This window comes from Pelobates fuscus, chromosome 2 (assembly GCF_036172605.1).
Source record: "Pelobates fuscus isolate aPelFus1 chromosome 2, aPelFus1.pri, whole genome shotgun sequence".
Taxonomy (NCBI): domain Eukaryota; kingdom Metazoa; phylum Chordata; class Amphibia; order Anura; family Pelobatidae; genus Pelobates; species Pelobates fuscus.
In genome coordinates, this window is record NC_086318.1 from 287,568,031 (window position 1) to 287,588,956 (window position 20,926).

Consider the following 20,926-nt stretch of genomic DNA (forward strand, 5'->3'; position numbering starts at 1 on the left):
GTCTGATTATGACATCATAATGCAAAAAAGAAATAAACAAAAGCTTACAGCACCTGAGGTTCCTAGTTGGTCTCCCATACAAGTACTAAATAGGCCCGAGTCTGGATGGCTTCCGAGATCTGATGAGATCAGGCATTTTCAGACTGGTATGGCCGTAAGTGAAATTAAGAGAATGCGATCTCGCTAATGTTGGTAGAATATCAAACTCTGGTTGCGACAAAAGACAAGACGCTTCTGGATAGGGAAAAAAGTGGTCTGATTATGACATCATAATGCAAAAAAGAAATAAACAAAAGCTTACGGCACCTGAGGTTCCTAGTTGGTCTCCCATGCAAGTACTAACCAGGCCCGAGTCTGGATGGCTTCCGAGATCTGACGAGATCAGGCATTTTCAGACTGGTATGGCCGTAAGGGAAATTAAGAGAATGCGATCTCGCTAATGTTGGTAGAATATCAAACTCTGGTTGCGACAAAAGACAAGACGCTTCTGGATAGGGAAAAAAGTGGTCTGATTATGACATCATAATGCAAAAAAGAAATAAACAAAAGCTTACGGCACCTGAGGTTCCTAGTTGGTCTCCCATACAAGTACAAACCAGGCCCAAGTCTGGATGGCTTCCGAGATCTGACGAGATCAGGCATTTTCAGACTGGTATGGCCGTAAGGGAAATTAAGAGAATGCGATCTCGCTAATGTTGGTAGAATATCAAACTCTGGTTGCGACAAAAGACAAGACGCTTCTGGATAGGGAAAAAAGTGGTCTGATTATGACATCATAATGCAAAAAAGAAATAAACAAAAGCTTACGGCACCTGAGGTTCCTAGTTGGTCACCCATACAAGTACTAACCAGGCCCAAGTCTGGATGGCTTCCGATATCTGACGAGATCAGGCATTTTCAGACTGGTACGGCCGTAAGTGAAATTAAGAGAATGCGATCTCGCTAATGTTGGTAGAATATCAAACTCTGGTTGCGACAAAAGACAAGACGCTTCTGGATAGGGAAAAAAGTGGTCTGATTATGACATCATAATGCAAAAAAGAAATAAACAAAAGTTTACGGTACCTGAGGTTCCTAGTTGGTCTCCCATACAGGTACTAACCAGGCCCGAGTCTGGATGGCTTCCGAGATCTGACGAGATCAGGCATTTTCAGACTGGTATGGCCGTAAGTGAAATTATGAGAATGCGATCTCGCTAATGTTGGTAGAATATCAAACTCTGGTTGCGACAAAAGACAAGACGCTTCTGGATAGGGAAAAAAGTGGTCTGATTATGACATCATAATGCAAAAAAGAAATAAACAAAAGCTTACGGCACCTGAGGTTCCTAGTTACATAGTTACATAGTTAGATAGCTGAAAAGAGACTTGCGTCCATCAAGTTCAGCCTTCCTCACACCTGTTTTTTGCTGTTGATCCAAAAGAAAAGAAAAAAAAAAAAAAAAAAAAAAGAAAAAACCCAGTTTGAAGCACAATTTTGCAACAAGCTAGGACAAAAAATTCCTTCTTGACCCCAGAATGGCAGTCAGATTTATCCTTGAATCAAGCAGTTATTACCCTACATTGAAAGATTATATCCTTGAATATTCTGTCTTTGCAAGTATGCATCTAGTAGCTGTTTGAACATCTGTATGGACTCTGATAAAACCACTTCTTCAGGCAGAGAATTCCACATCCTTATTGTTCTTACAGTAAAAAAACCTTTCCTTTGCCTTAGACGAAATCTTCTTTCTTCCAGTCTAAACGCATGGCCTCGTGTCCTATGTAAAGTCCGGTTTGTGAATAGATTTCCACACAATGGTTTGTATTGGCCCCGAATATATTTGTATAATGTTATCATATCCCCTCTCAGGCGACGTTTTTCTAAACTAAATAGGTTTAAATTTGTTAACCTTTCTTCATAGCTGATATGTTCCATTCCTTTTATTAATTTTGTAGCCCGCCTCTGCACTTTTTCTAGTGCCATGATATCCTTCTTTAGAACAGGTGCCCAAAATTGCACAGCATATTCAATATGTGGTCTTACCAGTGATTTATAGAGAGGCAAAATGATATTCTCGTCCCGAGAATGAATGCCCTTTTTCATGCATGACAATACCTTACTGGCCTTGGCCACTGCTGATTGACATTGCACATTGTTGCATAGTTTGTTGTCTATAACAATTCCCAAGTCCTTTTCGTGTGTTGTTATCCCTAATTCGCTTCCATTAAGGGTATACGTTGCTTGTGTATTCTTTACGCCGAAGTGCATAACTTTGCATTTTTCAACATTAAATTTCATCTGCCATTTGAGTGCCCAGTCCCCCAGTCTATCTAAATCCTTCTGCAGCAAAGTAATATCTTGCTCACATTGTATTATTTTACAAAGTTTTGTGTCATCTGCAAACACTGAAACATGACTTTCAATGCTGTCTTCAAGATCATTTATAAAAATGTTAAATAGAAGGGGTCCCAGAACAGAGTTGGTCTCCCATAGGGAAAAAAGTGGTCTGATTATGACATCATAATGCAAAAAAGAAATAAACAAAAGCTTACGGCACCTGAGGTTCCTAGTTGGTCTCCCATACAAGTACTAACCAGGCCCAAGTCTGGATGGCTTCCAAGATCTGACGAGATCAGGCATTTTCAGACTAGTATGGCCGTAAGTGAAATTAAGAGAATGCGATCTCGTTAATGTTGGTAGAATATCAAACTCTGGTTGCGACAAAAGACATGATGCTTCTGGATAGGGAAAAAAGTGGTCTGATTATGACATCATAATGCAAAAAAGAAATAAACAAAAGCTTACGGCACGTGAGGTTCCTAGTTGGTCTCCCATAGGGAAAAAAGTGGTCTAATTATGACATCATATTGCAAAAAAGAAATAAACAAAAGCTTACGGCACCTGAGGTTCCTAGTTGGTCTCCCATACAAGTACTAAAGAGGCCCAAGTCTGGATGGCTTCCGAGATCTGGCATTTTCAGACTGGTATGGCCGTAAGTGAAATTAAGAGAATGCGATCTCGCTAATGTTGGTAGAATATCAAACTCTGGTTGCGACAAAAGACAAGACGCTTCTGGATAGGGAAAAAAGTGGTCTGATTATGACATCATAATGCAAAAAAGAAATAGACAAAAGCATACGGCACCTGAGGTTCCTAGTTGGTCTCCCATACAAGTACTAACCAGGCCCGAGTCTGGATGGCTTCCGAGATCTGACGAGATCAGGCATTTTCAGACTGGTATGGCCGTAAGTGAAATTAAGCGAATGCGATCTCGCTAATGTTGGTAGAATATCAAACTCTGGTTGCGACAAAAGACAAGACGCTTCTGGATAGGGAAAAAAGTGGTCTGATTATGACATCATAATGCAAAAAAGAAATAAACAAAAGCTTACGGCACCTGAGGTTCCTAGTTGGTCTCCCATAGGGAAAAAAGTGGTCTGATTATGACATCATAATGCAAAAAAGAAATAAACAAAAGCTTACGGCACCTGAGGTTCCTAGTTGGTCTCCCATACAAGTACTAACCAGGCCCGAGTCTGGATGGCTTCCGAGATTTGACAAGATCAGGCATTTTCAGACTGGTATGGCCGTAAGTGAAATTAAGCGAATGTGATCTCGCTAATGTTGGTAGAATATCAAACTCTGGTTGCGACAAAAGACAAGACGCTTCTGGATAGGGAAAAAAGAGGTCTGATTATGACATCATAATGCAAAAAATAAATAAACAAAAGCTTACGGCACCTGAGGTTCCTAGTTGGTCTCCCATAGGGAAAAAAGTGGTCTGATTATGACATCATAATGCAAAAAAGAAATAAACAAAAGCTTACGGCACCTGAGGTTCCTAGTTGGTCTCCCATACAAGTACTAACCAGGCCCAAATCTGGATGGCTTCCGAGATCTGACGAGATCAGGCATTTTCAGACTGGTATGGCCGTAAGTGAAGTTAAGAGAATGCGATCTCGTTAATGTTGGTAGAATATCAAACTCTGGTTGCGACAAAAGACAAGACGCTTCTGGATAGGGAAAAAAGTGGTCTGATTATGACATCATAATGCAAAAAAGAAATAAACAAAAGCTTACGGCACCTGAGGTTCCTAGTTGGTCTCCCATACAAGTACTAACCAGGCCCGAGTCTGGATGGCTTCCGAGATCTGACGAGATCAGGCATTTTCAGACTGGTATGGCCGTAAGTGAAATTAAGAGAATGCAATCTCGCTAATGTTGGTAGAATATCAAACTCTGGTTGCGACAAAAGACAAGACGCTTCTGGATAGGGAAAAAAGTGGTCTGATTATGACATCATAATGCAAAAAAGAAATAAACAAAAGCTTACGGCACCTGAGGTTCCTAGTTGGTCTCCCATACAAGTACTAACCAGGCCCAAATCTGGATGGCTTCCGAGATCTGACGAGATCAGGCATTTTCAGACTGGTATGGCCGTAAGTGAAGTTAAGAGAATGCGATCTCGTTAATGTTGGTAGAATATCAAACTCTGGTTGCGACAAAAGACAAGACGCTTCTGGATAGGGAAAAAAGTGGTCTGATTATGACATCATAATGCAAAAAAGAAATAAACAAAAGCTTACGGCACTTGAGGTTCCTAGTTGGTCTCCCATACAAGTACTAACCAGGCCCGAGTCTGGATGGCTTCCGAGATCTGACGAGATCAGGCATTTTCAGACTGGTATGGCCATAAGTGAAATTAAGAGAATGCGATCTCGCTAATGTTGGTAGAATATCAAACTCTGGTTGCGACAAAAGACAAGATGCTTCTGGATAGGGAAAAAAGTGGTCTGATTATGACATCATAATGCAAAAAAGAAATAAACAAAAGCTTACGGCACCTGAGGTTCCTAGTTGGTCTCCCATACAAGTACTAACCAGGCCCGAGTCTGGATGGCTTCCGAGATCTGACGAGATCAGGCATTTTCAGACTGGTATGGCCGTAAGTGAAATTAAGAGTATGCGATCTCGCTAATGTTGGTAGAATATCAAACTCTGGTTGCGACAAAAGACAAGACGCTTCTGGATAGGGAAAAAAGTGGTCTGATTATGAAATCATAATGCAAAAAAGAAATAAACAAAAGCTTACGGCACCTGAGGTTCCTAGTTGGTCTCGCATACAAGTACTAACCAGGCCCAAGTCTGGATGGCTTCCGAGATCTGACGAGATCAGGCATTTTCAGACTGGTATGGCCGTAAGTGAAATTAAGAGAATGCGATCTCGCAAATATTGGTAGAATATCAAACTCTGGTTGCGACAAAAGACAAGACGCTTCTGGATAGGGAAAAAAGTGGTCTGATTATGACATCATAATGCAAAAAAGAAATAAACAAAAGCTTACGGCACCTGAGGTTCCTAGTTGGTCTCCCATAGGGAAAAAAGTGGTCTGATTATGACATCATAATGCAAAAAAGAAATAAACAAAAGCTTACGGCACCTGAGGTTCCTAGTTGGTCTCCCATACAAGTACTAACCAGGCCCGAGTCTGGATGGCTTCCAAGATCTGACAAGATCAGGCATTTTCAGACTGGTATGGCCGTAAGTGAAATTAAGCAAATGCGATCTCGCTAATGTTGGTAGAATATCAAACTCTGGTTGCGACAAAAGACAAGACGCTTCTGGATAGGGAAAAAAGTGGTCTGATTATGACATCATAATGCAAAAAATAAATAAACAAAAGCTTACGGCACCTGAGGTTCCTAGTTGGTCTCCCATACAAGTACTAACCAGGCCCGAGTCTGGATGGCTTCCGAGATCTGACGAGATCAGGCATTTTCAGACTGGTATGGCCGTAAGTGAAATTAAGAGAATGCGATCTCGCTAATGTTGGTAGAATATCAAACTCTGGTTGCGACAAAAGACAAGATGCTTCTGGATAGGGAAAAAAGTGGTCTGATTATGACATCATAATGCAAAAAAGAAATAAACAAAAGCTTACGGCACCTGAGGTTCCTAGTTGGTCTCGCATACAAGTACTAACCAGGCCCAAGTCTGGATGGCTTCCGAGATCTGACGAGATCAGGCATTTTCAGACTGGTATGGCCGTAAGCAAAATTAAGAGAATGCGATCTCGCTAATATTGGTAGAATATCAAACTCTGGTTGCGACAAAAGACAAGACGCTTCTGGATAGGGAAAAAAGTGGTCTGATTATGATATCATAATGCAAAAAAGAAATAAACAAAAGCTTACGGCACCTGAGGTTCCTAGTTGGTCTCCCATACAAGTACTAACCAGGCCCGAGTCTGGATGGCTTCCAAGATCTGGCATTTTCAGACTGGTATGGCCGTAAGTGAAATTAAGCGAATGCGATCTCGCTAATGTTGGTAGAATATCAAACTCTGGTTGCGACAAAAGACAAGACGCTTCTGGATAGGGAAAAAAGTGGTCTGATTATGACATCATAATGCAAAAAAGAAATAAACAAAAGCTTACGGCACCTGAGGTTCCTAGTTGGTCTATCATAGGGAAAAAAGTGGTCTGATTATGACATCATAATGCAAAAAAGAAATAAACAAAAGCTTACGGCACCTGAGGTTCCTAGTTGGTCTCCCATACAAGTACTAACCAGGCCCAAATCTGGATGGCTTCCGAGATCTGACGAGATCAGGCATTTTCAGACTGGTATGGCCATAAGTGAAGTTAAGAGAATGCGATCTCGTTAATGTTGGTAGAATATCAAACTCTGGTTGCGACAAAAGACAAGACGCTTCTGGATAGGGAAAAAAGTGGTCTGATTATGACATCATAATGCAAAAAAGAAATAAACAAAAGCTTACGGCACCTGAGGTTCCTAGTTGGTCTCCCATACAAGTACTAACCAGGCCCGAGTCTGGATGGCTTCCGAGATCTGACAAGATCAGGCATTTTCAGACTGGTATGGCCGTAAGTGAAATTAAGAGAATGCAATCTCGCTAATGTTGGTAGAATATCAAACTCTGGTTGCGACAAAAGACAAGACGCTTCTGGATAGGGAAAAAAGTGGTCTGATTATGACATCATAATGCAAAAAAGAAATAAACAAAAGCTTACGGCACCTGTGGTTCCTAGTTGGTCTCCCATACAAGTACTAACCAAGCCCAAATCTGGATGGCTTCCGAGATCTGACGAGATCAGGCATTTTCAGACTGGTATGGCCGTAAGTGAAGTTAAGAGAATGCGATCTCGTTAATGTTGGTAGAATATCAAACTCTGGTTGCGACAAAAGACAAGACGCTTCTGGATAGGGAAAAAAGTGGTCTGATTATGACATCATAATGGAAAAAAGAAATAAACAAAAGCTTACGGCACCTGAGGTTCCTAGTTGGTCTCCCATACAAGTACTAACCAGGCCCGAGTCTGGATGGCGTCCGAGATCTGACGAGATCAGGCATTTTCAGACTGGTATGGCCGTAAGTGAAATTAAGAGAATGCAATCTCGCTAATGTTGGTAGAATATCAAACTCTGGTTGCGACAAAAGACAAGACGCTTCTGGATAGGGAAAAAAGTGGTCTGATTATGACATCATAATGCAAAAAAGAAATAAACAAAAGCTTACGGCACCTGAGGTTCCGAGTTGGTCTCCCATACAAGTACTAACCAGGCCCAAATCTGGATGGCTTCCGAGATCTGACGAGATCAGGCATTTTCAGACTGGTATGGCCGTAAGTGAAGTTAAGAGAATGCGATCTCGTTAATGTTGGTAGAATATCAAACTCTGGTTGCGACAAAAGACAAGACGCTTCTGGATAGGGAAAAAAGTGGTCTGATTATGACATCATAATGCAAAAAAGAAATAAACAAAAGCTTACAGCACCTGAGGTTCCTAGTTGGTCTCCCATTCAAGTACTAACCAGGCCCGAGTCTGGATGGCTTCCGAGATCTGACGAGATCAGGCATTTTCAGACTGGTATGGCCGTAAGTGAAGTTAAGAGAATGCGATCTGCTAATGTTGGTAGAATATCAAACTCTGGTTGCGACAAAAGACAAGACGCTTCTGGATAGGGAAAAAAGTGGTCTGATTATGACATCATAATGCAAAAAAGAAATAAACAAAAGCTTACGGCACCTGAGGTTCCTAGTTGGTCTCCCATAGGGAAAAAAGTGGTCTGATTATGACATCATAATGCAAAAAAGAAATAAACAAAAGCTTACGGCACCTGAGGTTCCTAGTTGGTCTCCCATACAAGTACTAACCAGGCCTGAGTCTGGATGGCTTCCGAGATCTGACGAGATCAGGCATTTTCAGACTGGTATGGCCGTAAATGAAATTAAGAGAATGCGATCTCGCTAATGTTGGTAGAATATCAAACTCTGGTTGCGACAAAAGACAAGATGCTTCTGGATAGGGAAAAAAGTGGTCTGATTATGACATCATAATGCAAAAAAGAAATAAACAAAAGCTTACGGCACCTGAGGTTCCTAGTTGGTCTCCCATAGGGAAAAAAGTGGTCTGATTATGACATCATAATGCAAAAAAGAAATAAACAAAAGCTTACGGCACCTGAGGTTCCTAGTTGGTCTCCCATACAAGTACTAACGAGGCCCGAGTCTGGATGGCTTCCGAGATCTGACGAGATCAGGCATTTTCAGACTGGTATGGCCGTAAGTGAAATTAAGAGAATGCAATCTCGCTAATGTTGGTAGAATATCAAACTCTGGTTGCGACAAAAGACAAGACGCTTCTGGATAGGGAAAAAAGTCGTCTGATTATGACATCATAATGCAAAAAATAAATAAACAAAAGCTTACGGCACCTGAAGTTTCTAGTTGGTCTCCCATACAAGTACTAACCAGGCCCAAGTCTGGATGGCTTCCGAGATCTGACGAGATCAGGCATTTTCAGACTGGTATGGCCGTAAGTGAAATTAAGAGAATGCGATCTCGCTAATGTTGGTAGAATATCAAACTCTGGTTGCGACAAAAGACAAGACGCTTCTGGTTTGGGAAAAAAGTGGTCTGATTATGACATCATAATGCAAAAAAGAAATAAACAAAAGCTTACGGCACCTGAGGTTCCTAGTTGGTCTCCCATACAAGTACTAACCAGGCCCGAGTCTGGATGGCTTCCGAGATCTGACGAGATCAGGCATTTTCAGACTGGTATGTCCGTAAGTGAAATTATGAGAATGCGATCTCGCTAATGTTGGTAGAATATCAAACTCTGGTTGCGACAAAAGACAAGACGCTTCTGGATAGGGAAAAAAGTGGTCTGATTATGACATCATAATGCAAAAAATAAATAAACAAAAGCTTATGGCACCTGAGGTTCCTAGTTGGTCTCCCATAGGGAAAAAAGTGGTCTGATTATGACATCATAATGCAAAAAAGAAATAAACAAAAGCTTACGGCACCTGAGGTTCCTAGTTGGTCTCCCATACAAGTACTAACCAGGCCCAAATCTGGATGGCTTCCGAGATCTGACGAGATCAGGCATTTTCAGACTGGTATGGCCGTAAGTGAAGTTAAGAGAATGCGATCTCGTTAATGTTGGTAGAATATCAAACTCTGGTTGCGACAAAAGACAAGACGCTTCTGGATAGGGAAAAAAGTGGTCTGATTATGACATCATAATGCAAAAAAGAAATAAACAAAAGCTTACGGCACCTGAGGTTCCTAGTTGGTCTCCCATACAAGTACTAACCAGGCCCGAGTCTGGATGGCTTCCGAGATCTGACAAGATCAGGCATTTTCAGACTGGTATGGCCGTAAGTGAAATTAAGAGAATGCAATCTCGCTAATGTTGGTAGAATATCAAACTCTGGTTGCGACAAAAGACAAGACGCTTCTGGATAGGGAAAAAAGTGGTCTGATTATGACATCATAATGCAAAAAAGAAATAAACAAAAGCTTACGGCACCTGTGGTTCCTAGTTGGTCTCCCATACAAGTACTAACCAAGCCCAAATCTGGATGGCTTCCGAGATCTGACGAGATCAGGCATTTTCAGACTGGTATGGCCGTAAGTGAAGTTAAGAGAATGCGATCTCGTTAATGTTGGTAGAATATCAAACTCTGGTTGCGACAAAAGACAAGACGCTTCTGGATAGGGAAAAAAGTGGTCTGATTATGACATCATAATGGAAAAAATAAATAAACAAAAGCTTACGGCACCTGAGGTTCCTAGTTGGTCTCCCATACAAGTACTAACCAGGCCCGAGTCTGGATGGCGTCCGAGATCTGACGAGATCAGGCATTTTCAGACTGGTATGGCCGTAAGTGAAATTAAGAGAATGCAATCTCGCTAATGTTGGTAGAATATCAAACTCTGGTTGCGACAAAAGACAAGACGCTTCTGGATAGGGAAAAAAGTGGTCTGATTATGACATCATAATGCAAAAAAGAAATAAACAAAAGCTTACGGCACCTGAGGTTCCGAGTTGGTCTCCCATACAAGTACTAACCAGGCCCAAATCTGGATGGCTTCCGAGATCTGACGAGATCAGGCATTTTCAGACTGGTATGGCCGTAAGTGAAGTTAAGAGAATGCGATCTCGTTAATGTTGGTAGAATATCAAACTCTGGTTGCGACAAAAGACAAGACGCTTCTGGATAGGGAAAAAAGTGGTCTGATTATGACATCATAATGCAAAAAAGAAATAAACAAAAGCTTACGGCACCTGAGGTTCCTAGTTGGTCTCCCATTCAAGTACTAACCAGGCCCGAGTCTGGATGGCTTCCGAGATCTGACGAGATCAGGCATTTTCAGACTGGTATGGCCGTAAGTGAAGTTAAGAGAATGCGATCTGCTAATGTTGGTAGAATATCAAACTCTGGTTGCGACAAAAGACAAGACGCTTCTGGATAGGGAAAAAAGTGGTCTGATTATGACATCATAATGCAAAAAATAAATAAACAAAAGCTTACGGCACCTGAGGTTCCTAGTTGGTCTCCCATAGGGAAAAAAGTGGTCTGATTATGACATCATAATGCAAAAAAGAAATAAACAAAAGCTTACGGCACCTGAGGTTCCTAGTTGGTCTCCCATACAAGTACTAACCAGGCCTGAGTCTGGATGGCTTCCGAGATCTGACGAGATCAGGCATTTTCAGACTGGTATGGCCGTAAGTGAAATTAAGAGAATGCGATCTCGCTAATGTTGGTAGAATATCAAACTCTGGTTGCGACAAAAGACAAGATGCTTCTGGATAGGGAAAAAAGTGGTCTGATTATGACATCATAATGCAAAAAAGAAATAAACAAAAGCTTACGGCACCTGAGGTTCCTAGTTGGTCTCCCATAGGGAAAAAAGTGGTCTGATTATGACATCATAATGCAAAAAAGAAATAAACAAAAGCTTACGGCACCTGAGGTTCCTAGTTGGTCTCCCATACAAGTACTAACCAGGCCCGAGTCTGGATGGCTTCCGAGATCTGACGAGATCAGGCATTTTCAGACTGGTATGGCCGTAAGTGAAGTTAAGAGAATGCGATCTCGTTAATGTTGGTAGAATATCAAACTCTGGTTGCGACTAAAGACAAGACGCTTCTGGATAGGGAAAAAAGTGGTCTGATTATGACATCATAATGCAAAAAAGAAATAAACAAAAGCTTACGGCACCTGAGGTTCCTAGTTGGTCTCCCATACAAGTACTAACCAGGCCCGAGTCTGGATGGCTTCCGAGACCTGACGAGATCAGGCATTTTCAGACTGGTATGGCCGTAAGTGAAATTAAGAGAATGCAATCTCGCTAATGTTGGTAGAATATCAAACTCTGGTTGCGACAAAAGACAAGACGCTTCTGGATAGGGAAAAAAGTCGTCTGATTATGACATCATAATGCAAAAAATAAATAAACAAAAGCTTACGGCACCTGAAGTTTCTAGTTGGTCTCCCATACAAGTACTAACCAGGCCCAAGTCTGGATGGCTTCCGAGATCTGACGAGATCAGGCATTTTCAGACTGGTATGGCCGTAAGTGAAATTAAGAGAATGCGATCTCGCTAATGTTGGTAGAATATCAAACTCTGGTTGCGACAAAAGACAAGACGCTTCTGGTTTGGGAAAAAAGTGGTCTGATTATGACATCATAATGCAAAAAAGAAATAAACAAAAGCTTACGGCACCTGAGGTTCCTAGTTGGTCTCCCATACAAGTACTAACCAGGCCCGAGTCTGGATGGCTTCCGAGATCTGACGAGATCAGGCATTTTCAGACTGGTATGTCCGTAAGTGAAATTATGAGAATGCGATCTCGCTAATGTTGGTAGAATATCAAACTCTGGTTGCGACAAAAGACAAGACGCTTCTGGATAGGGAAAAAAGTGGTCTGATTATGACATCATAATGCAAAAAAGAAATAAACAAAAGCTTACGGCAACTGAGGTTCCTAGTTGGTCTCCCATACAAGTAGTAACCAGTCTCGAGTCTGGATGGCTTCCGAGATCTGACGAGATCAGGCATTTTCAGACTGGTATGGCCGTAAGTGAAGTTAAGAGAATGCGATCTGCTAATGTTGGTAGAATATCAAACTCTGGTTGCGACAAAAGACAAGACGCTTCTGGATAGGGAAAAAAGTGGTCTGATTATGACATCATAATGCAAAAAATAAATAAACAAAAGCTTACGGCACCTGAGGTTCCTAGTTGGTCTCCCATAGGGAAAAAAGTGGTCTGATTATGACATCATAATGCAAAAAAGAAATAAACAAAAGCTTACGGCACCTGAGGTTCCTAGTTGGTCTCCCATACAAGTACTAACCAGGCCTGAGTCTGGATGGCTTCCGAGATCTGACGAGATCAGGCATTTTCAGACTGGTATGGCCGTAAGTGAAATTAAGAGAATGCGATCTCGCTAATGTTGGTAGAATATCAAACTCTGGTTGCGACAAAAGACAAGATGCTTCTGGATAGGGAAAAAAGTGGTCTGATTATGACATCATAATGCAAAAAAGAAATAAACAAAAGCTTACGGCACCTGAGGTTCCTAGTTGGTCTCCCATAGGGAAAAAAGTGGTCTGATTATGACATCATAATGCAAAAAAGAAATAAACAAAAGCTTACGGCACCTGAGGTTCCTAGTTGGTCTCCCATACAAGTACTAACCAGGCCCGAGTCTGGATGGCTTCCGAGACCTGACGAGATCAGGCATTTTCAGACTGGTATGGCCGTAAGTGAAATTAAGAGAATGCAATCTCGCTAATGTTGGTAGAATATCAAACTCTGGTTGCGACAAAAGACAAGACGCTTCTGGATAGGGAAAAAAGTCGTCTGATTATGACATCATAATGCAAAAAATAAATAAACAAAAGCTTACGGCACCTGAAGTTTCTAGTTGGTCTCCCATACAAGTACTAACCAGGCCCAAGTCTGGATGGCTTCCGAGATCTGACGAGATCAGGCATTTTCAGACTGGTATGGCCGTAAGTGAAATTAAGAGAATGCGATCTCGCTAATGTTGGTAGAATATCAAACTCTGGTTGCGACAAAAGACAAGACGCTTCTGGTTTGGGAAAAAAGTGGTCTGATTATGACATCATAATGCAAAAAAGAAATAAACAAAAGCTTACGGCACCTGAGGTTCCTAGTTGGTCTCCCATACAAGTACTAACCAGGCCCGAGTCTGGATGGCTTCCGAGATCTGACGAGATCAGGCATTTTCAGACTGGTATGTCCGTAAGTGAAATTATGAGAATGCGATCTCGCTAATGTTGGTAGAATATCAAACTCTGGTTGCGACAAAAGACAAGACGCTTCTGGATAGGGAAAAAAGTGGTCTGATTATGACATCATAATGCAAAAAAGAAATAAACAAAAGCTTACGGCAACTGAGGTTCCTAGTTGGTCTCCCATACAAGTAGTAACCAGTCTCGAGTCTGGATGGCTTCCGAGATCTGACGAGATCAGGCATTTTCAGACTGGTATGGCCGTAAGTGAAACTAAGAGAATGCGATCTCGCTAATGTTGGTAGAATATCAAACTCTGGTTGCGACAAAAGACAAGACGCTTCTGGATTGGGAAAAAAGTGGTCTGATTATGACATCATAATGCAAAAAAGAAATAAACAAAAGCTTACGGCACCTGAGGTTCCTAGTTGGTCTCCCATACAAGTACTAACCAGGCCCGAGTCTGGATGGCGTCCGAGATCTGACGAGATCAGGCATTTTCAGACTGGTATGGCCGTAAGTGAAATTAAGAGAATGCAATCTCGCTAATGTTGGTAGAATATCAAACTCTGGTTGCGACAAAAGACAAGACGCTTCTGGATAGGGAAAAAAGTGGTCTGATTATGACATCATAATGCAAAAAAGAAATAAACAAAAGCTTACGGCACCTGAGGTTCCGAGTTGGTCTCCCATACAAGTACTAACCAGGCCCAAATCTGGATGGCTTCCGAGATCTGACGAGATCAGGCATTTTCAGACTGGTATGGCCGTAAGTGAAGTTAAGAGAATGCGATCTCGTTAATGTTGGTAGAATATCAAACTCTGGTTGCGACAAAAGACAAGACGCTTCTGGATAGGGAAAAAAGTGGTCTGATTATGACATCATAATGCAAAAAAGAAATAAACAAAAGCTTACGGCACCTGAGGTTCCTAGTTGGTCTCCCATTCAAGTACTAACCAGGCCCAAGTCTGGATGGCTTCCGAGATCTGACGAGATCAGGCATTTTCAGACTGGTATGGCCGTAAGTGAAGTTAAGAGAATGCGATCTGCTAATGTTGGTAGAATATCAAACTCTGGTTGCGACAAAAGACAAGACGCTTCTGGATAGGGAAAAAAGTGGTCTGATTATGACATCATAATGCAAAAAATAAATAAACAAAAGCTTACGGCACCTGAGGTTCCTAGTTGGTCTCCCATAGGGAAAAAAGTGGTCTGATTATGACATCATAATGCAAAAAAGAAATAAACAAAAGCTTACGGCACCTGAGGTTCCTAGTTGGTCTCCCATACAAGTACTAACCAGGCCTGAGTCTGGATGGCTTCCGAGATCTGACGAGATCAGGCATTTTCAGACTGGTATGGCCGTAAGTGAAATTAAGAGAATGCGATCTCGCTAATGTTGGTAGAATATCAAACTCTGGTTGCGACAAAAGACAAGATGCTTCTGGATAGGGAAAAAAGTGGTCTGATTATGACATCATAATGCAAAAAAGAAATAAACAAAAGCTTACGGCACCTGAGGTTCCTAGTTGGTCTCCCATAGGGAAAAAAGTGGTCTGATTATGACATCATAATGCAAAAAAGAAATAAACAAAAGCTTACGGCACCTGAGGTTCCTAGTTGGTCTCCCATACAAGTACTAACCAGGCCCGAGTCTGGATGGCTTCCGAGATCTGACGAGATCAGGCATTTTCAGACTGGTATGGCCGTAAGTGAAGTTAAGAGAATGCGATCTCGTTAATGTTGGTAGAATATCAAACTCTGGTTGCGACTAAAGACAAGACGCTTCTGGATAGGGAAAAAAGTGGTCTGATTATGACATCATAATGCAAAAAAGAAATAAACAAAAGCTTACGGCACCTGAGGTTCCTAGTTGGTCTCCCATACAAGTACTAACCAGGCCCGAGTCTGGATGGCTTCCGAGACCTGACGAGATCAGGCATTTTCAGACTGGTATGGCCGTAAGTGAAATTAAGAGAATGCAATCTCGCTAATGTTGGTAGAATATCAAACTCTGGTTGCGACAAAAGACAAGACGCTTCTGGATAGGGAAAAAAGTCGTCTGATTATGACATCATAATGCAAAAAATAAATAAACAAAAGCTTACGGCACCTGAAGTTTCTAGTTGGTCTCCCATACAAGTACTAACCAGGCCCAAGTCTGGATGGCTTCCGAGATCTGACGAGATCAGGCATTTTCAGACTGGTATGGCCGTAAGTGAAATTAAGAGAATGCGATCTCGCTAATGTTGGTAGAATATCAAACTCTGGTTGCGACAAAAGACAAGACGCTTCTGGTTTGGGAAAAAAGTGGTCTGATTATGACATCATAATGCAAAAAAGAAATAAACAAAAGCTTACGGCACCTGAGGTTCCTAGTTGGTCTCCCATACAAGTACTAACCAGGCCCGAGTCTGGATGGCTTCCGAGATCTGACGAGATCAGGCATTTTCAGACTGGTATGTCCGTAAGTGAAATTATGAGAATGCGATCTCGCTAATGTTGGTAGAATATCAAACTCTGGTTGCGACAAAAGACAAGACGCTTCTGGATAGGGAAAAAAGTGGTCTGATTATGACATCATAATGCAAAAAAGAAATAAACAAAAGCTTACGGCAACTGAGGTTCCTAGTTGGTCTCCCATACAAGTAGTAACCAGTCTCGAGTCTGGATGGCTTCCGAGATCTGACGAGATCAGGCATTTTCAGACTGGTATGGCCGTAAGTGAAGTTAAGAGAATGCGATCTGCTAATGTTGGTAGAATATCAAACTCTGGTTGCGACAAAAGACAAGACGCTTCTGGATAGGGAAAAAAGTGGTCTGATTATGACATCATAATGCAAAAAATAAATAAACAAAAGCTTACGGCACCTGAGGTTCCTAGTTGGTCTCCCATAGGGAAAAAAGTGGTCTGATTATGACATCATAATGCAAAAAAGAAATAAACAAAAGCTTACGGCACCTGAGGTTCCTAGTTGGTCTCCCATACAAGTACTAACCAGGCCTGAGTCTGGATGGCTTCCGAGATCTGACGAGATCAGGCATTTTCAGACTGGTATGGCCGTAAGTGAAATTAAGAGAATGCGATCTCGCTAATGTTGGTAGAATATCAAACTCTGGTTGCGACAAAAGACAAGATGCTTCTGGATAGGGAAAAAAGTGGTCTGATTATGACATCATAATGCAAAAAAGAAATAAACAAAAGCTTACGGCACCTGAGGTTCCTAGTTGGTCTCCCATAGGGAAAAAAGTGGTCTGATTATGACATCATAATGCAAAAAAGAAATAAACAAAAGCTTACGGCACCTGAGGTTCCTAGTTGGTCTCCCATACAAGTACTAACCAGGCCCGAGTCTGGATGGCTTCCGAGATCAGGCATTTTCAGACTGGTATGGCCGTAATTGAAGTTAAGAGAATGCGATCTCGTTAATGTTGGTAGAATATCAAACTCTGGTTGCGACTAAAGACAAGACGCTTCTGGATAGGGAAAAAAGTGGTCTGATTATGACATCATAATGCAAAAAAGAAATAAACAAAAGCTTACGGCACCTGAGGTTCCTAGTTGGTCTCCCATACAAGTACTAACCAGGCCCGAGTCTGGATGGCTTCCGAGACCTGACGAGATCAGGCATTTTCAGACTGGTATGGCCGTAAGTGAAATTAAGAGAATGCAATCTCGCTAATGTTGGTAGAATATCAAACTCTGGTTGCGACAAAAGACAAGACGCTTCTGGATAGGGAAAAAAGTCGTCTGATTATGACATCATAATGCAAAAAATAAATAAACAAAAGCTTACGGCACCTGAAGTTTCTAGTTGGTCTCCCATACAAGTACTAACCAGGCCCAAGTCTGGATGGCTTCCGAGATCTGACGAGATCAGGCATTTTCAGACTGGTATGGCCGTAAGTGAAATTAAGAGAATGCGATCTCGCTAATGTTGGTAGAATATCAAACTCTGGTTGCGACAAAAGACAAGACGCTTCTGGTTTGGGAAAAAAGTGGTCTGATTATGACATCATAATGCAAAAAAGAAATAAACAAAAGCTTACGGCACCTGAGGTTCCTAGTTGGTCTCCCATACAAGTACTAACCAGGCCCGAGTCTGGATGGCTTCCGAGATCTGACGAGATCAGGCATTTTCAGACTGGTATGTCCGTAAGTGAAATTATGAGAATGCGATCTCGCTAATGTTGGTAGAATATCAAACTCTGGTTGCGACAAAAGACAAGACGCTTCTGGATAGGGAAAAAAGTGGTCTGATTATGACATCATAATGCAAAAAAGAAATAAACAAAAGCTTACGGCAACTGAGGTTCCTAGTTGGTCTCCCATACAAGTAGTAACCAGTCTCGAGTCTGGATGGCTTCCGAGATCTGACGAGATCAGGCATTTTCAGACTGGTATGGCCGTAAGTGAAACTAAGAGAATGCGATCTCGCTAATGTTGGTAGAATATCAAACTCTGGTTGCGACAAAAGACAAGACGCTTCTGGATTGGGAAAAAAGTGGTCTGATTATGACATCATAATGCAAAAAAGAAATAAACAAAAGCTTACGGCACCTGAGGTTCCTAGTTGGTCTCCCATACAAGTACTAACCAGACCCGAGTCTGGATGGCTTCCGAAATCTGACGAGATCAGGCATTTTCAGACTAGTATCGCCGTAAGTGAAATTAAGAGAATGCGATCTCGCTAATGTTGGTAGAATATCAAACTCTGGTTGCGACAAAAGACAAGACGCTTCTGGATAGGGAAAAAAGTGGTCTGATTATGACATCATAATGCAAAAAAGAAATAAACAAAAGCTTACGGCACCTGAGGTTCCTAGTTGGTGTCCCATACAAGTACTAACCAGGCCCGAGTCTGGATTGCTTCCGAGATCTGATGAGATCAGGCATTTTCAGACTGGTATGGCCGTAAGTGAAATTAAGAGAATGCGATCTCGCTAATGTTGGTAGAATATCAAACTCTGGTTGCGACAAAAGACAAGACGCTTCTGGATAGGGAAAAAAGTGGTCTGATTATGACATCATAATGCAAAAAAGAAATAAACAAAAGCTTACGGCACCTGAGGTTCCTAGTTGGTCTCCCATACAAGTACTAACCAGGCCCGAGTCTGGATGGCTTCCGAGATCTGACGAGATCAGGCATTTTCAGACTGGTATGGCCGTAAGTGAAATTAAGAGAATGCGATCTCGCTAATGTTGGTAGAATATCAAACTCTGGTTGCGACAAAAGACAAGACGCTTCTGGATAGGGAAAAAAGTGGTCTGATTATGACATTATAATGCAAAAAAGAAATAAACAAAAGCTTACGGCACCTGAGGTTCCTAGTTGGTCTCCTATACAAGTACTAACCAGGCCCGAGTCTGCATGGCTTCCGATATCTTACGAGATCAGTCATTTTCAGACTGGTATGGCCGTAAGTGAAATTAAGAGAATGCGATCTCGCTAATGTTGGTAGAATATCAAACTCTGGTTGCGACAAAAGACAAGACGCTTCTGGATAGGAAAAAAAGTGGTCTGATTATGACATCATAATGCAAAAAAGAAATAAACAAAAGCTTACGGCACCTGAGGTTCCTAGTTGGTCTCCCATAGGGAAAAAAGTGGTCTGATTATGACATCATAATGCAAAAAAGAAATAAACAAAAGCTTACGGCACCTGAGGTTCCTAGTTGGTCTCCTATACAAGTACTAACCAGGCCCGAGTCTGCATGGCTTCCGAGATCTTACGAGATCAGTCATTTTCAGACTGGTATGGCCATAAGTGAAATTAAGAGAATGCGATCTCGCTAATGTTGGTAGAATATCAAACTCTGGTTGCGACAAAAGACAAGACGCTTCTGGATAGGAAAAAAAGTGGTCTGATTATGACATCATAATGCAAAAAAGAAATAAACAAAAGCTTACGGCACCTGAGGTTCCTAGTTGGTCTCCCATACAAGTACTAACAGGCCCGAGTCTGGATGGCTTCCGAGATCTGATGAGATCAGGCATTTTCAGACTGGTATGGCCGTAAGTGAAATTAAGAGAATGCGATCTCGCTAATGTTGGTAGAATATCAAACTCTGGTTGCGACAAAAGACAAGACGCTTCTGGATAGGAAAAAAAGTGGTCTGATTATGACATCATAATGCAAAAAAGAAATAAACAAAAGCTTACGGCACCTGAGGTTCCTAGTTGGTCTCCCATACAAGTACTAACCAGGCCCAAGTCTGGATGGCTTCCGAGATCTGACAAGATCAGGCATTTTCAGACTGGTATGGCCGTAAGTGAAATTAAGAGAATGCAATCTCGTTAATGTTGGTAGAATATCAAACTCTGGTTGCGACAAAAGACAAGACGCTTCTGGATAGGGAAAAAAGTGGTCTGATTATGACATCATAATGCAAAAAAGAAATAAACAAAAGCTTAAGGCACCTGAGATTCCTAATTGGTCTCCCATACAAGTACTAACCAGGCCCGAGTCTGGATGGCTTCCGAGATCTGACAAGATCAGGCATTTTCAGACTGGTATGGCCGTAAGTGAAATTAAGAGAATGCAATCTCGTTAATGTTGGTAGAATATCAAACTCTGGTTGCGACAAAAGACAAGACGCTTCTGGATAGGGAAAAAAGTGGTCTGATTATGACATCATAATGCAAAAAAGAAATAAACAAAAGCTTACGGCACCTGAGATTCCTAGTTGGTCTCCCATACAAGTACTAACCAGGCCCAAGTCTGGAAGGCTTCCGAGATCTGATGAGATCAGGCATTTTCAGACTGGTATGGCCGTAAGTGAAATTAAGAGAATGCAATCTCGCTAATGTTGGTAGAATATCAAACTCTGGTTGCGACAAAAGACAAGACGCTTCTGGATAGGGAAAAAAGTGGTCTGATTATGACATCATAATGCAAAAAAGAAATAAACAAAAGCTTACGGCACCTGAGGTTCCTAGTTGTTCTCCTATACAAGTACTAACCAGGCCCGAGTCTGGATGGCTTCCGAGATCTGACGAGATCAGGCATTTTCAGACTAGTATGGCCGTAAGTGAAATTAAGAGAATGCGATCTCGCTAATGTTGGTAGAATATCAAACTCTGGTTGCGACAAAAGACAAGATGCTTCTGGATAGGGAAAAAAGTGGTCTGATTATGACATCATAATGCAAAAAAGAAATAAACATAAGCTTACGGCACCTGAGGTTCCTAGTTGGTCTCCCATACAAGTACTAACCAGGCCCGAGTCTGGATGGCTTCCGAGATCTGACGAGATCAGGCATTTTCAGACTGGTATGGCCGTAAGTGAAATTAAGCGAATGCGATCTCGCTAATGTTGGTAGAATATCAAACTCTGGTTGCGACAAAAGACAAGACG

At 41.7% G+C, this 20,926-nt stretch overlaps 69 pseudogenes; all 69 read right to left on the reverse strand.

Moving 5' to 3' along the window:
- Window positions 1-41: 41 nt before the first annotated feature.
- On the reverse strand, window positions 42-160 carry LOC134596504 (5S ribosomal RNA; annotated as a pseudogene).
- Window positions 161-294: 134 nt separating this feature from the next.
- LOC134594661 (5S ribosomal RNA) lies at window positions 295-413 on the reverse strand (annotated as a pseudogene).
- A 134-nt stretch (window positions 414-547) lies between these two features.
- On the reverse strand, window positions 548-666 carry LOC134595398 (5S ribosomal RNA; annotated as a pseudogene).
- A 134-nt stretch (window positions 667-800) lies between these two features.
- LOC134597232 (5S ribosomal RNA) lies at window positions 801-919 on the reverse strand (annotated as a pseudogene).
- A 134-nt stretch (window positions 920-1,053) lies between these two features.
- LOC134597760 (5S ribosomal RNA) lies at window positions 1,054-1,172 on the reverse strand (annotated as a pseudogene).
- Window positions 1,173-2,527: 1,355 nt separating this feature from the next.
- LOC134597023 (5S ribosomal RNA) lies at window positions 2,528-2,646 on the reverse strand (annotated as a pseudogene).
- A 468-nt stretch (window positions 2,647-3,114) lies between these two features.
- On the reverse strand, window positions 3,115-3,233 carry LOC134595571 (5S ribosomal RNA; annotated as a pseudogene).
- A 225-nt stretch (window positions 3,234-3,458) lies between these two features.
- Window positions 3,459-3,577, reverse strand: LOC134588076 (5S ribosomal RNA; annotated as a pseudogene).
- A 225-nt stretch (window positions 3,578-3,802) lies between these two features.
- On the reverse strand, window positions 3,803-3,921 carry LOC134595040 (5S ribosomal RNA; annotated as a pseudogene).
- A 134-nt stretch (window positions 3,922-4,055) lies between these two features.
- LOC134593881 (5S ribosomal RNA) lies at window positions 4,056-4,174 on the reverse strand (annotated as a pseudogene).
- A 134-nt stretch (window positions 4,175-4,308) lies between these two features.
- LOC134595041 (5S ribosomal RNA) lies at window positions 4,309-4,427 on the reverse strand (annotated as a pseudogene).
- A 134-nt stretch (window positions 4,428-4,561) lies between these two features.
- LOC134597517 (5S ribosomal RNA) lies at window positions 4,562-4,680 on the reverse strand (annotated as a pseudogene).
- A 134-nt stretch (window positions 4,681-4,814) lies between these two features.
- Window positions 4,815-4,933, reverse strand: LOC134593893 (5S ribosomal RNA; annotated as a pseudogene).
- Window positions 4,934-5,067: 134 nt separating this feature from the next.
- LOC134597245 (5S ribosomal RNA) lies at window positions 5,068-5,186 on the reverse strand (annotated as a pseudogene).
- Window positions 5,187-5,411: 225 nt separating this feature from the next.
- LOC134598159 (5S ribosomal RNA) lies at window positions 5,412-5,530 on the reverse strand (annotated as a pseudogene).
- A 134-nt stretch (window positions 5,531-5,664) lies between these two features.
- Window positions 5,665-5,783, reverse strand: LOC134593904 (5S ribosomal RNA; annotated as a pseudogene).
- A 134-nt stretch (window positions 5,784-5,917) lies between these two features.
- On the reverse strand, window positions 5,918-6,036 carry LOC134595465 (5S ribosomal RNA; annotated as a pseudogene).
- A 468-nt stretch (window positions 6,037-6,504) lies between these two features.
- Window positions 6,505-6,623, reverse strand: LOC134595961 (5S ribosomal RNA; annotated as a pseudogene).
- A 134-nt stretch (window positions 6,624-6,757) lies between these two features.
- On the reverse strand, window positions 6,758-6,876 carry LOC134596449 (5S ribosomal RNA; annotated as a pseudogene).
- Window positions 6,877-7,010: 134 nt separating this feature from the next.
- Window positions 7,011-7,129, reverse strand: LOC134597075 (5S ribosomal RNA; annotated as a pseudogene).
- Window positions 7,130-7,263: 134 nt separating this feature from the next.
- LOC134595591 (5S ribosomal RNA) lies at window positions 7,264-7,382 on the reverse strand (annotated as a pseudogene).
- A 134-nt stretch (window positions 7,383-7,516) lies between these two features.
- Window positions 7,517-7,635, reverse strand: LOC134595406 (5S ribosomal RNA; annotated as a pseudogene).
- A 134-nt stretch (window positions 7,636-7,769) lies between these two features.
- On the reverse strand, window positions 7,770-7,888 carry LOC134589442 (5S ribosomal RNA; annotated as a pseudogene).
- Window positions 7,889-8,112: 224 nt separating this feature from the next.
- On the reverse strand, window positions 8,113-8,231 carry LOC134597487 (5S ribosomal RNA; annotated as a pseudogene).
- A 225-nt stretch (window positions 8,232-8,456) lies between these two features.
- LOC134597769 (5S ribosomal RNA) lies at window positions 8,457-8,575 on the reverse strand (annotated as a pseudogene).
- Window positions 8,576-8,709: 134 nt separating this feature from the next.
- On the reverse strand, window positions 8,710-8,828 carry LOC134595336 (5S ribosomal RNA; annotated as a pseudogene).
- A 134-nt stretch (window positions 8,829-8,962) lies between these two features.
- LOC134596724 (5S ribosomal RNA) lies at window positions 8,963-9,081 on the reverse strand (annotated as a pseudogene).
- A 225-nt stretch (window positions 9,082-9,306) lies between these two features.
- Window positions 9,307-9,425, reverse strand: LOC134595042 (5S ribosomal RNA; annotated as a pseudogene).
- A 134-nt stretch (window positions 9,426-9,559) lies between these two features.
- On the reverse strand, window positions 9,560-9,678 carry LOC134596450 (5S ribosomal RNA; annotated as a pseudogene).
- A 134-nt stretch (window positions 9,679-9,812) lies between these two features.
- On the reverse strand, window positions 9,813-9,931 carry LOC134597076 (5S ribosomal RNA; annotated as a pseudogene).
- Window positions 9,932-10,065: 134 nt separating this feature from the next.
- On the reverse strand, window positions 10,066-10,184 carry LOC134595592 (5S ribosomal RNA; annotated as a pseudogene).
- Window positions 10,185-10,318: 134 nt separating this feature from the next.
- Window positions 10,319-10,437, reverse strand: LOC134595407 (5S ribosomal RNA; annotated as a pseudogene).
- Window positions 10,438-10,571: 134 nt separating this feature from the next.
- On the reverse strand, window positions 10,572-10,690 carry LOC134597025 (5S ribosomal RNA; annotated as a pseudogene).
- Window positions 10,691-10,914: 224 nt separating this feature from the next.
- Window positions 10,915-11,033, reverse strand: LOC134596665 (5S ribosomal RNA; annotated as a pseudogene).
- Window positions 11,034-11,258: 225 nt separating this feature from the next.
- On the reverse strand, window positions 11,259-11,377 carry LOC134593915 (5S ribosomal RNA; annotated as a pseudogene).
- Window positions 11,378-11,511: 134 nt separating this feature from the next.
- On the reverse strand, window positions 11,512-11,630 carry LOC134595520 (5S ribosomal RNA; annotated as a pseudogene).
- A 134-nt stretch (window positions 11,631-11,764) lies between these two features.
- On the reverse strand, window positions 11,765-11,883 carry LOC134595337 (5S ribosomal RNA; annotated as a pseudogene).
- Window positions 11,884-12,017: 134 nt separating this feature from the next.
- Window positions 12,018-12,136, reverse strand: LOC134596726 (5S ribosomal RNA; annotated as a pseudogene).
- A 134-nt stretch (window positions 12,137-12,270) lies between these two features.
- Window positions 12,271-12,389, reverse strand: LOC134588714 (5S ribosomal RNA; annotated as a pseudogene).
- A 224-nt stretch (window positions 12,390-12,613) lies between these two features.
- Window positions 12,614-12,732, reverse strand: LOC134596666 (5S ribosomal RNA; annotated as a pseudogene).
- A 225-nt stretch (window positions 12,733-12,957) lies between these two features.
- LOC134595521 (5S ribosomal RNA) lies at window positions 12,958-13,076 on the reverse strand (annotated as a pseudogene).
- A 134-nt stretch (window positions 13,077-13,210) lies between these two features.
- Window positions 13,211-13,329, reverse strand: LOC134595338 (5S ribosomal RNA; annotated as a pseudogene).
- Window positions 13,330-13,463: 134 nt separating this feature from the next.
- Window positions 13,464-13,582, reverse strand: LOC134596727 (5S ribosomal RNA; annotated as a pseudogene).
- A 134-nt stretch (window positions 13,583-13,716) lies between these two features.
- On the reverse strand, window positions 13,717-13,835 carry LOC134588715 (5S ribosomal RNA; annotated as a pseudogene).
- Window positions 13,836-13,969: 134 nt separating this feature from the next.
- Window positions 13,970-14,088, reverse strand: LOC134595593 (5S ribosomal RNA; annotated as a pseudogene).
- A 134-nt stretch (window positions 14,089-14,222) lies between these two features.
- Window positions 14,223-14,341, reverse strand: LOC134595409 (5S ribosomal RNA; annotated as a pseudogene).
- A 134-nt stretch (window positions 14,342-14,475) lies between these two features.
- On the reverse strand, window positions 14,476-14,594 carry LOC134594472 (5S ribosomal RNA; annotated as a pseudogene).
- Window positions 14,595-14,818: 224 nt separating this feature from the next.
- Window positions 14,819-14,937, reverse strand: LOC134596668 (5S ribosomal RNA; annotated as a pseudogene).
- Window positions 14,938-15,162: 225 nt separating this feature from the next.
- LOC134593918 (5S ribosomal RNA) lies at window positions 15,163-15,281 on the reverse strand (annotated as a pseudogene).
- A 134-nt stretch (window positions 15,282-15,415) lies between these two features.
- On the reverse strand, window positions 15,416-15,534 carry LOC134595522 (5S ribosomal RNA; annotated as a pseudogene).
- Window positions 15,535-15,668: 134 nt separating this feature from the next.
- On the reverse strand, window positions 15,669-15,787 carry LOC134595340 (5S ribosomal RNA; annotated as a pseudogene).
- Window positions 15,788-15,921: 134 nt separating this feature from the next.
- LOC134596728 (5S ribosomal RNA) lies at window positions 15,922-16,040 on the reverse strand (annotated as a pseudogene).
- Window positions 16,041-16,174: 134 nt separating this feature from the next.
- LOC134588716 (5S ribosomal RNA) lies at window positions 16,175-16,293 on the reverse strand (annotated as a pseudogene).
- Window positions 16,294-16,517: 224 nt separating this feature from the next.
- LOC134596669 (5S ribosomal RNA) lies at window positions 16,518-16,636 on the reverse strand (annotated as a pseudogene).
- Window positions 16,637-17,104: 468 nt separating this feature from the next.
- On the reverse strand, window positions 17,105-17,223 carry LOC134595523 (5S ribosomal RNA; annotated as a pseudogene).
- A 134-nt stretch (window positions 17,224-17,357) lies between these two features.
- Window positions 17,358-17,476, reverse strand: LOC134595341 (5S ribosomal RNA; annotated as a pseudogene).
- A 134-nt stretch (window positions 17,477-17,610) lies between these two features.
- On the reverse strand, window positions 17,611-17,729 carry LOC134596729 (5S ribosomal RNA; annotated as a pseudogene).
- Window positions 17,730-17,863: 134 nt separating this feature from the next.
- Window positions 17,864-17,982, reverse strand: LOC134588717 (5S ribosomal RNA; annotated as a pseudogene).
- A 134-nt stretch (window positions 17,983-18,116) lies between these two features.
- LOC134588746 (5S ribosomal RNA) lies at window positions 18,117-18,235 on the reverse strand (annotated as a pseudogene).
- A 134-nt stretch (window positions 18,236-18,369) lies between these two features.
- On the reverse strand, window positions 18,370-18,488 carry LOC134594806 (5S ribosomal RNA; annotated as a pseudogene).
- Window positions 18,489-18,622: 134 nt separating this feature from the next.
- Window positions 18,623-18,741, reverse strand: LOC134593919 (5S ribosomal RNA; annotated as a pseudogene).
- Window positions 18,742-18,875: 134 nt separating this feature from the next.
- LOC134588648 (5S ribosomal RNA) lies at window positions 18,876-18,994 on the reverse strand (annotated as a pseudogene).
- Window positions 18,995-19,219: 225 nt separating this feature from the next.
- Window positions 19,220-19,338, reverse strand: LOC134587855 (5S ribosomal RNA; annotated as a pseudogene).
- A 134-nt stretch (window positions 19,339-19,472) lies between these two features.
- On the reverse strand, window positions 19,473-19,590 carry LOC134596510 (5S ribosomal RNA; annotated as a pseudogene).
- A 134-nt stretch (window positions 19,591-19,724) lies between these two features.
- Window positions 19,725-19,843, reverse strand: LOC134595676 (5S ribosomal RNA; annotated as a pseudogene).
- A 134-nt stretch (window positions 19,844-19,977) lies between these two features.
- Window positions 19,978-20,096, reverse strand: LOC134588254 (5S ribosomal RNA; annotated as a pseudogene).
- Window positions 20,097-20,230: 134 nt separating this feature from the next.
- Window positions 20,231-20,349, reverse strand: LOC134595195 (5S ribosomal RNA; annotated as a pseudogene).
- A 134-nt stretch (window positions 20,350-20,483) lies between these two features.
- On the reverse strand, window positions 20,484-20,602 carry LOC134588869 (5S ribosomal RNA; annotated as a pseudogene).
- Window positions 20,603-20,736: 134 nt separating this feature from the next.
- On the reverse strand, window positions 20,737-20,855 carry LOC134593920 (5S ribosomal RNA; annotated as a pseudogene).
- Between the last annotated feature and the right edge of the window lie 71 nt (window positions 20,856-20,926).